Raw genomic sequence first — 10,121 nt, forward strand, 5'->3', positions numbered from 1 at the left:
GCGAAGAAACATGAATAGAATTCTAGCCGTAGCGTTCAACATGATTTAATTCTTCCAATCACATCAACTATTTGCATACCGGTTTTGTTTACGATTCATTTTTTCGTCACAAAACAAAAAAAGAGCACAATACAACACACAACGCCCTTTCCGATGCGAATGTTTGCCACACAACCTTGTCTTAGGTTCAACCTTCAACCTTGTCTTAGAATGTAATGTGTATCAGCATTAGCAACAAGTTATTTCCAAGAAAAAACTAATGTAAGCAGTATTCTTTATCACCTATTAACTAGCAAATTACTGTATCATCATTTTTGCAATTTACAAAACTTCACAAAACTTAACTTTCTTGTAGTGCTGGTAGTGCATAGAAAGGGTGACCTCGGTCAGTAGCTAAATATTTAACGACGCAGAAGTATGCTATTCACAAACAATAGACCTCGATTTCCTTGCGGAGATAAAAAGTTCACTGTCACTATTAACCATTGCACGATTTTACCATTAGTACCACCGTTATAAGTTGGAACCCAGAATTTGTAATCACTTTTTCGCAATCGGAATGTATGTTTCTTCGACACGTTTTTATTTCGTTTGACAGTTCATCTGAAAGCTATCGCAGTTGACAGGAAGTCAATCATGGCTTGCTACATACGAAAACTATAGCGATGGACAAGTAGGAACGAAATGTGTCTCTCCGAATCAACGGTAGTGTCAAATACCAAATTAACGGGTAACGGAAATATAATTTTTCCATAACTTTGGTTGAATTGATTTTTATTCTTCTAACACATTTTCGAATACTTATTTTAAATCCCATTGTTATAATAGCATACAACACATTTTTGTACAAAATCCCCCCATAGGGTTTGCTGCAACACTGAAAGATTTCACCACCAGTTCCCCGCGGGCAAATTTAACGAAAGTTCTCTGCGTCTCACCCATTTCCTACACTCTTTGGGCTATACTTGGCAACGTGCGAGGTGCCTGAACAAACTGAGTATAGATATCAGGTCGGCTTATTCCTAACGATTTGACAAGTGCCTTGTAGAAAAATGAATTTAAGTTTGACGTTTGTGGGTTCGATCTATGTCAATATATGTATGTGTGTGAATCATTTGGAGTCTCTCTCTCTTCTTGGCTTTTAACGACCTTACAGGTCACGCCGGCCATTTCTGGTTTACTAGACTTATTTTTACCACGTAGCCGGATTGTCGGTCCTCGCTACGGGGGGGGCAGTTCGGATGGAATTTGAGCCCGGTCCTGCCGTGTGGACCGGCGCCGTTTACCACATGTACCACCGGGCCGCTGGTTTCTAGCCGGAATCATTTGGAGTGTGCTGTGTGTAAGTGTAGTGATTGTGATACGTATGTAGAAAACATACGTATCACAATCGAACCCACTCGCTTCAAATTGTCCTAGGGACAAAAATGTGCTAAAGTCTGAAATAACGACCTCCTGTTACTGACGGGAACAAATCGGACTACAGGGTCCGCCGTACAGAGTTGACTACGCGAAGAATAGACAACTTGAAGCTCTTGCGCTAGTTTCTTTTCGCGGAACTATCGTACTTCTCTTGCGGAAAACGGCGATTGCCAAATCACTCGAGTCAGGACAACTAGCCTTTGCTTAGAATTCTGGATTATCCAGAACAAGTATCTAGCTATGGACTTTCGTAATTTGGCGTTGCGGTCGTGCCGGAAGTAGTGATGGGTTCTCGGAATCGCACCCACGGCTCCGAGCCGCTTCCGAGCATAGCAACTCCGGCTCCGATTCCGGCTAGGTTAAAACCACGATTTCGCCTGGAGCCGTCCGGAGCCGCCCGGAGCCGTCCGGAGCGGCCTAGTCGGCAGCCGGAGCCGTCGGAATCGTCGGAGGCGTTCGATATCCTTCGGAGCCGTCCGGAACCGTCCGGAGCCGCCAAGTTGGCAGCCGAAGCCGTCGGAATCGTCGGAGCCGTCCAGAATCGTGTGGAACCGTCCGGAGCCGTCGGAATCGTCGGAGCCGTCCGGAGCCGCTACCCGTATAGCAAAATATGGGCATTTAAACTGCTCGAGCGGAAAACACTGCTGGAATCGGCAACCCCTATGTGCCTCTCGCGCGCCCGTATTCAAAAACGTATCGCGACCTCTCGTTCTGTTTTCGAATTTTTGAGCTTTTTCATGGTTTTTATGTAGGCGGGGCTGTAGCTCCGCTCTACAATTATAGTGTAAGACGTGTAACAGTGTGTGTCATGTCGCATGCTTCGCTGCATGGCAAACACGACGACACACGAACAACACCGAAGAGGACGACAAAAACACGATCCTTCACTGCACACTGGATTAGGGTGCGCGTACGATGCGGCAAACAGCGCAAGAAGAAAAAACGATCCTTAACTGCACACAGGATTACAGTGTGCGCATGGCGAATGACGCAGCACAAAAGAAGCACAAAAGGAAGACGAAAACACTATCCTGTACCAACGCGTACAATATGTTTGACACTATTTGTCACCAAAATACACGCATAAACATTCACACACCAAACACAACACCAACTGAATTAATCGTCGTGTGAAAAGGAGAAGAAGTTTCCACAACATGCACCGAAAGTTTTTTCCCTCACTACATTTCAATGCGCTTGCCGAAGCAAGCACGGAGTGTAGGGAAAAAACTAACACCACACGTTAATGGCATAAAAAGGCACATCAACTCTACATAAATCACAACACTGGTCAGCATATTGCACTGCACAAAGCAATCGCGCATACTTGCAAACTTCCGCGCATAATTTACGCACGCACAGATATAAAATTTGCTAAGTCCCACAACACGTCCACCCTGGACTTAGCGCACAGCAAACTGAGCTCGTCACAGTGTGGGATGAACGCTAGAGTAAGGACGCAGGATAACAATGTAGGTCAGAACGAGATGGAAACAATTCTAGCTTCAACAAACTCTGTCGGCTCACACACACAATCAAGGGTTTCATGCTTTTTTTCGGGTTTCGCCGTCGTTTTCCATGTTCTTCTTGATCTTTTACCGTAATTCTCTCAAATTTGAGGTCTCTTTGTCTGTCGGGTAGCGCTTTATTTTTAATTTTTTTTTTCAATAAAGATTGCTTTATTTTTTTTTAATTTTTACCAGATTATATAAAATTTGCTGATAGTGCAATAATCTAGGTTATATCTTTGTCAACTAGTGGCTCCGACGGCTCCGGACGGCTCCGACGGCTCCGGACGGCTCCGACGATTCCAACGGCTCCGGCTGCCGACTAGGCGGCTCCGGACGGCTCCGGGCGGTTCCGGACGGTTCCGAATTCGGAGTACTGCACCTACCTTCCGGAACCGCTTCCAAAATTTATGGAGTCATTCGGAAGCGATTCCGTTTTTTTGTTGAATTTACCCATCGCTAGCCGGAAAATGGCAAGTACCAAAGTTACTTGAGTCAGGACGATTAGCCTTTTCTTCTGGATTGACCAGAGCAAGTATCTAACCGTGGACTGTCGTAGCTTGGCGATGCGGACTTTAACGACGCGGACTGCTCTGCGGGAAGATGGCTTTTCAGATCAACTTGGATCAAGACAACTAGCCTTTTCTTCTGGGTTAACAAGAACAAGTAGCTAGCTGTGGACCTTCGTGGGTATCTGATTAGAAAGAAACCTAAGACGGAGTATTCAGCTTCGAACTCGCCCGTTTGAGGTTTAGATTGCAAGAGTCGTTTATTAGTAATTTCTTCCGGCTTATATACTAATCAATGGATTCTGAGTTTAAAAGGTAAAAGTGCGATGAAGGGATCTAAACGAGATGGGATCATTTCGGTACGATAGCATAGCATTGATCCTCAGCGTTTTATGTCGTTAAATTCATCGATTGTTATGATTACTATGATCGGCATGGTCGGTGCGAGCATGGCCGTCCTAAGACGCGATGTTGCATTCTCAACGTTCGATTCTTTGATCACCAGTGCGCGAGTATGATCGCCTGAACGTACATAACTTACACTTAAGGTCCGGAGTTCATATGTTTATCCCAACCTACTTCCGAGTTTGTTTACGCTTATACAGTGGGCCAATCGCTAATCCGGACACCTTCGATTTGAGCATTTGTCCAGCTTTGAGAACTAATATTGCACATGCGGAACAAAAAAAAAATTTTTTTCTTATGAATTCATCTTTGCACACCTTATTTCAAAGCTCGTGTAAAAAAACGGGTAAAAAAGTCGTCACTAAGTGGCACAATAAACAATAGAGTAAAAAAGGCCAGAATTTTGTTAGCCAAACGGAAAGCCGGACAGTTGGATTTTGTGCAACTTTTGTTTGGTTTTATTATTTATTTAAGCAATTTAATATTTTGTGCTATTCCCATTAGCTTCAATAACGGCTTTCAATCGCCTGGGCATACTTTCTACTAATTTTCTGCATATTTCTGGCCCAATTTCTTCCCATTCCTTTCTAACCGCCTCTTCTAATTGTGCTTTGTTTGTTACACGGTGCACTGCTACTTTTTTCTTCAAATGGGCCCACAAATGTTCGATTACATTAAGATCAGGTGATTGAGGTGGAGTTTCCAACACTTTTGGGCAATTGTAAAGCAACCACATACGCGCTACCCATGATTTGTGCTTTGGATCATTATCCTGGTAAAACATAAAGTCTTCAGATATTCCCATTTTCTCAACACTTTCTTTAACTGTTTGCTTTAACATGTCTATATAATAAAATTTATCCATTATACCCTTGATGAAATGCAGTTTTCCAACCCCTTGAGCCGACATGCACCCCCATAGCATCAAGGAGCCTCCACCAAACTTAACAGTTTTGATTAAACATTTCCCCTTAAACGCCTCGTTATCTTTACGCCATATATATCGCCGTCCATCTGATCCAAACATGTTAATTTTTGTTTCATCTGTGAAGAGAACCTGCAGAAATGATCATCATAAATTAATTTCAACTTAATTTTCAGAAGTAAATTAATTTACCTTGTTCCAAAATTCAATATCTTTGTCTACATAAGCTTTAGCAAATTCCAGTCGTATTTTTCGATTTTTCTCCGATATCAAAGGTTTCTTTCGCGGGGTTCTTGCATGAAGTTCATTGCGATGTAAATAATTCCGAACGGTTTGAGCACTTACATTGATGTTATGGACGGCTTGTAACATTTTTTTAATATCCACTGCAGTAGTGAAAGGGTTCTTTTGAATGGTTCTACGAATGAATCTTCCTTCCCTTGCTTGGATTTTATACATGAAAGTGCAATTTTTTACAGTTTTCTCGACACTTTTAGTAGTTTTATACTTTTTAACTATGTCTTGAACCGTCGACTTACTAATATTAGTCAAACTACTTATTTTCCGAACGCTTTTTCCATCTTTATGATGGGTAATGATAATGTTTCTTTGTATCAAAGTAGTGTGAGGCATAATTAGGATAAAAATGGAATAATTATTTGTTTCAATACGTCCGAATGCTTGATACGAGGGCCACGAATCGACTGAACCAGTAATAGCACTGTATTAAGTGTCGAAGCTAGTTTCTGCAACACTTTAGTAGAAGAAATTACTAAGAAATCCGACTGTCCGGCATTCCGTTTGGCTGACAAAATTCTGGCCGTTTTTACTCTATTGTTTATTGTGCCGCTTAGTGACGACTTTTTTACCCGTTTTTTTACACGAGCTTTGAAATAAGGTGTGCAAAGCAGAATTCATAAGAAAAAAAAACTTTTTTGATTCCGCATGTGCAATATTAGTTCTCAAAGCTGGACAAATGCTCAAATCGCAGGTGTCCGGATTAGCGATTGGCCCACTGTACGTAGCGCACCATGACTTTTCTATGACGCGATGTCGCGTTCACGACAATAGCACGCATAGTGCACCATCAGCATTTTGAACCGTTCGATTCTCTGATTGTGCCTCACCAGTGCGCGAGCATGATATCCTGAACGTACAACCTAACGCTTAAGATCAGAACGCATTCTGATTTGTTTATGTTTTCGCGCGTCGCACTGTGACCATTTTATCGTTCGACTCTCACCTAACGCTTAAGGGTCTGAACGCGTTCTGACTTGTCTATGTTTATACGTATCGGGCCATGACCTGCTTTATCTTGCTTATGATTACTTAAAGCTGTCACATGCTCGTTCCATGATAATGCTCGTTCTATATGTCAAATTCAGGCCACATTGCATAGCCTCCGAACCACCCTGCTTGAAAAAAAAAAACACTCAGGTGAGTGACCGTGCGAGAGGGTTCCTTATTTCAGACTTTAGCACATTTTCGTCCCTAGGACAATTTGAAGCGAGTGGATTCGATTGTGATACGTATGTTTTCTACATACGTATTAGAACTACACTTACACACAGCACACTCCAAATGATTCCGGCTAGAAACCAGCGGCCCGGTGGTACATGTGGTAAACGGCGCCGGTTCACACGGCAGGACCGGGCTCAAATTCCATCCGAACTGCCCCCCCGTAGCGAGGACCGACAATCCGGCTACGTGGTAAAAATAAGTCTAGTAAACCAGAAATGGCCGGCGTGACCTGTAAGGTCGTTAAAAGCCAAGAAGAGAGAGAGACTCCAAATGATTCACACACATACATATATTGACATAGATCGAACCCACAAACGTCAAACTTAAATTAATTTTTCTACAAGGCAGTTGTCAAATCGTTAGGAATAAGCCGACCTGATATCTATACCCACATGGGGCGGTCCGGTGGTGCATGTGAAAAACGGCGCCCGTCCACACGGCAGGGACCGGGTTCAAATCCCATCCGGGCCGTCTCCCCGTAGCATGGACTGACTATCCTGCTACGTGGTAAAATAAGTCTTGATACGGCCTGGCCGTTCTAACCGAGCAAAAAAAAAAAAAAAAAAAAATCTATACCCACTTTGTTTAGGCACCTCGCACGTTGCCAAGTATAGCCCAAACAGTGTAGGAAATGGTTGAGACGCAGAGAACTTTCGTTAAATTTGCCCGCGGGGAACTGATGGTGAAATCTTTCAGTGTTGCAGCAAACCCTATGGGGGGATTTTGTACAAAAATGTGTTGTATGCTATTATAACAATGGGATTTAAAATAAGTATTCGAAAATGTGTTAGAAATTTCAAATTTTAAAAATCAATTCAACCAAAGTTATGGAAAAATTATATTTCCGTTACCCGTTAATTTGGTATTTGACACTACCGTTGATTCGGAGAGACACATTTCGTTCCTACTTGTCCATCGCTATAGTTTTCGTATGTAGCAAGCCATGATTGACTTCCTGTCAACTGCGATAGCTTTCAGATGAACTGTCAAACGAAATAAAAACGTGTCGAAGAAACATACATTCCGATTGCGAAAAAGTGATTACAAATTCTGGGTTCCAACTTATAACGGTGGTACTAATGGTAAAATCGTGCAATGGTTAATAGTGACAGTGAACTTTTTATCTCCGCAAGGAAATCGAGGTCTATTGTTTGTGAATAGCATACTTCTGCGTGGTTAAATATTTAGCTACTGACCGAGGTCACCCTTTCTATGCACTACCAGCACTAAAAGAAAGTTAAGTTTTGTGAAGTTTTGTAAATTGCAAAAATGATGATACAGTAATTTGCTAGTTAATAGGTGATAAAGAATACTGCTTACATTAGTTTTTTCTTGGAAATAACTTGTTGCTAATGCTGATACACATTACATTCTAAGACAAGGTTGAAGGTTGAACCTAAGACAAGGTTGTGTGGCAAACATTCGCATCGGAAAGGGCGTTGTGTGTTGTATTGTGCTCTTTTTTTGTTTTGTGACGAAAAAATGAATCGTAAACAAAACCGGTATGCAAATAGTTGATGTGATTGGAAGAATTAAATCATGTTGAACGCTACGGCTAGAATTCTATTCATGTTTCTTCGCCAACAGGAATTTTTGTACCAGTAGACCGGTAAGTTCAAGGGAGAGGAAGGAGAGGTTTTCTGGCTGGTAGTTATGATGAACACTCAATATTGTGTAATAATACCAGTAATATTCCTTCCTTTTCTAGTACGAATAATGCAATCTTCATGTCTGTTTTAATATTGATCAAAAATAATGTTCTTTTCCTTGGCTACTTTATAACCTTTGAGGTCGATCATAAACTAGCCAAGTACACTGGTCAATTTGTCTGACGGGAATATTTTGGTTTTTTTCTTTTAGGAATACCGATGCTCGGAACTCGAATGAAGATTGCTATTTGAAATTCCAGGGCTTTAACCGCATGAAATGGACAGGTGAATCAGTCAAACGGTAACTCGTTTTGCAAATTAAATTTACCAATCGTTTATCGTTTTAGGTATTGATTGTGATGTTCAGCACATTACAAAATCATTAGTTGATCGACATCGGGTGACAATGTCATTGTCATCAACAATTACATTTTTGCAAGAGGTGAGTGATATTTATACCTTAATAATTTTGTTTGGCAAAGAAAGAAAACAGATTTAAAATATTAAACTTCTTCGCTCTCCATTACGTATGTTTTTTTTTACCAACCATTATGTTATGCAATTGATAAAAAGAAATTTTTAAGCAAGTTTTGATATTGTTTTATATTGCTATGTGAAGTTGCTTAGAACGACATTCTTCACTGCTGAAAGTTAAAAAATCTTTATTATTTTCCCACTTTTCTCGTGGCACACTATCACTCAAAACACTATCGATCGTTTAAGTTGTTCCGTCCTCTATTACTAATGAAAAGTTATTTCGAATATCACTTTACATGTCGTTGAAGTGTAGTTCATAACGATGATACCGTCACCAGCAACTTATGATAAAAGAAATTATTTAGTCGATTTTCAATACGAAGTTTCTGCAACCTAGTGTACATCCAGGATTATGTTTTCTTTTGAAGCTATTCTGCACAGCACTACAGAATTTGAGAAACGCGAAGCCAACTGGTCCTTGTTTTTCATGGCACGCTGCATGCGTTGTGAAATCCGATTACTGATAATTGATGTATAATTACTGACGTATAATTGATCATGATGTGGTAAATTATGTCTGATGAATAATTATGTCTCAAAGAGTAAAGGTATTGGTACATGGCACGCAAACTTCATGCGCAAACTCAAATTATTGAAAAGTTTACGTCTAAAAAATTTCGGTTCGTTTAGCCGCATGAATTTCACATAAACGCCCGAAATTTTATGTTGGCGCAAACTTATTGTCATAAACATTTTGCCGAACGTATTAAGGGCAGTTTAGCTAATTTTTTGAGTTTTTTGATTGAATAAAACTACAATGGAGGATATATGGTAGTTTTCTTAAAAATATGAACATTATTGATCATACATGTAATGTCGTGTTTTCCGGGAGTTTTCAACCCAATGTCAATATGTTTGCGGTTTGCGATTTTAGCTCGACGAGTTAAATTTTTTTTTTGACGTAAAGTTTGCAGCTTTCTCTGTTTTCACCGCAAACTTTTTGACTTCTCGGACCGTGTACCAATGCCTTAAGAGTCATTTTTTAAGGTTTGCCATCCTGAGAGCTGATTTTCGTTAAATTATTTTTAGACGGACAATATTTTAGAAATGCACTTTCGTAGTGCGCAAGCTTGTGTATGTAGTGATGTGATTTAAAGTAGCTCAGGTGTAATGCTTACCCAAGCAGCCTTTAAGAAGGCTCTAGTCTATAATAAAAATAATCCTGTTTGTGACCGTGTGACAATTTTCGTTTACTTATTTCTTTGGTGGTACGACCGGCTCCTCAAAATTTGATGAATCTATTTACATAGGATTTTAATTACCAAAAGGGCCAATGTGTCTTTCAACGTGTAGCAGTCAGATGAACGAATACTTTGTTTTTGGCTTGTTTCTGGCTTGTGTCAAACTCATTTCATGGGCGAGCCGCATTTATACATTCCCGATAATTTGCGGGCCGTAAAGTTGAACTGGAAGAGAAAATTAACATGATGCAACAAAATACTTCTTAGGTTTCTATTTGCATACCAAGTGAAAGCTTTTCAAGCACGACGGAAAATGGCACAACAGTAAAAGAAAATAAATGTTCCAACTCTTTAATATCAAGAAGACTGTTTTCCAATCCTTTCAGACAGTTCCTTTTGAGTTCAAAAATTTTCGAAACATGCTTGTCAAATTTTAAACCTTCAAAAGAAGGTTGGAAGGTTTT

The 10,121-nt window shown here is 40.5% G+C and overlaps 1 long non-coding RNA gene across 1 annotated transcript; it reads left to right on the forward strand.

Annotated features, from left to right (window-relative positions):
* Nucleotides 1–6,881: 6,881 nt before the first annotated feature.
* On the forward strand, nt 6,882–9,169 carry LOC125769722 (uncharacterized). The gene is made up of 3 exons (XR_007419089.1): nt 6,882–7,899; nt 8,151–8,224; nt 8,287–9,169. It is a non-coding gene; the product is annotated as an uncharacterized LOC125769722 (long non-coding RNA).
* Nucleotides 9,170–10,121: the final 952 nt, after the last annotated feature.

Source organism: Anopheles funestus, chromosome 3RL (assembly GCF_943734845.2).
Source record: "Anopheles funestus chromosome 3RL, idAnoFuneDA-416_04, whole genome shotgun sequence".
NCBI classification, from domain to species: domain Eukaryota; kingdom Metazoa; phylum Arthropoda; class Insecta; order Diptera; family Culicidae; genus Anopheles; species Anopheles funestus.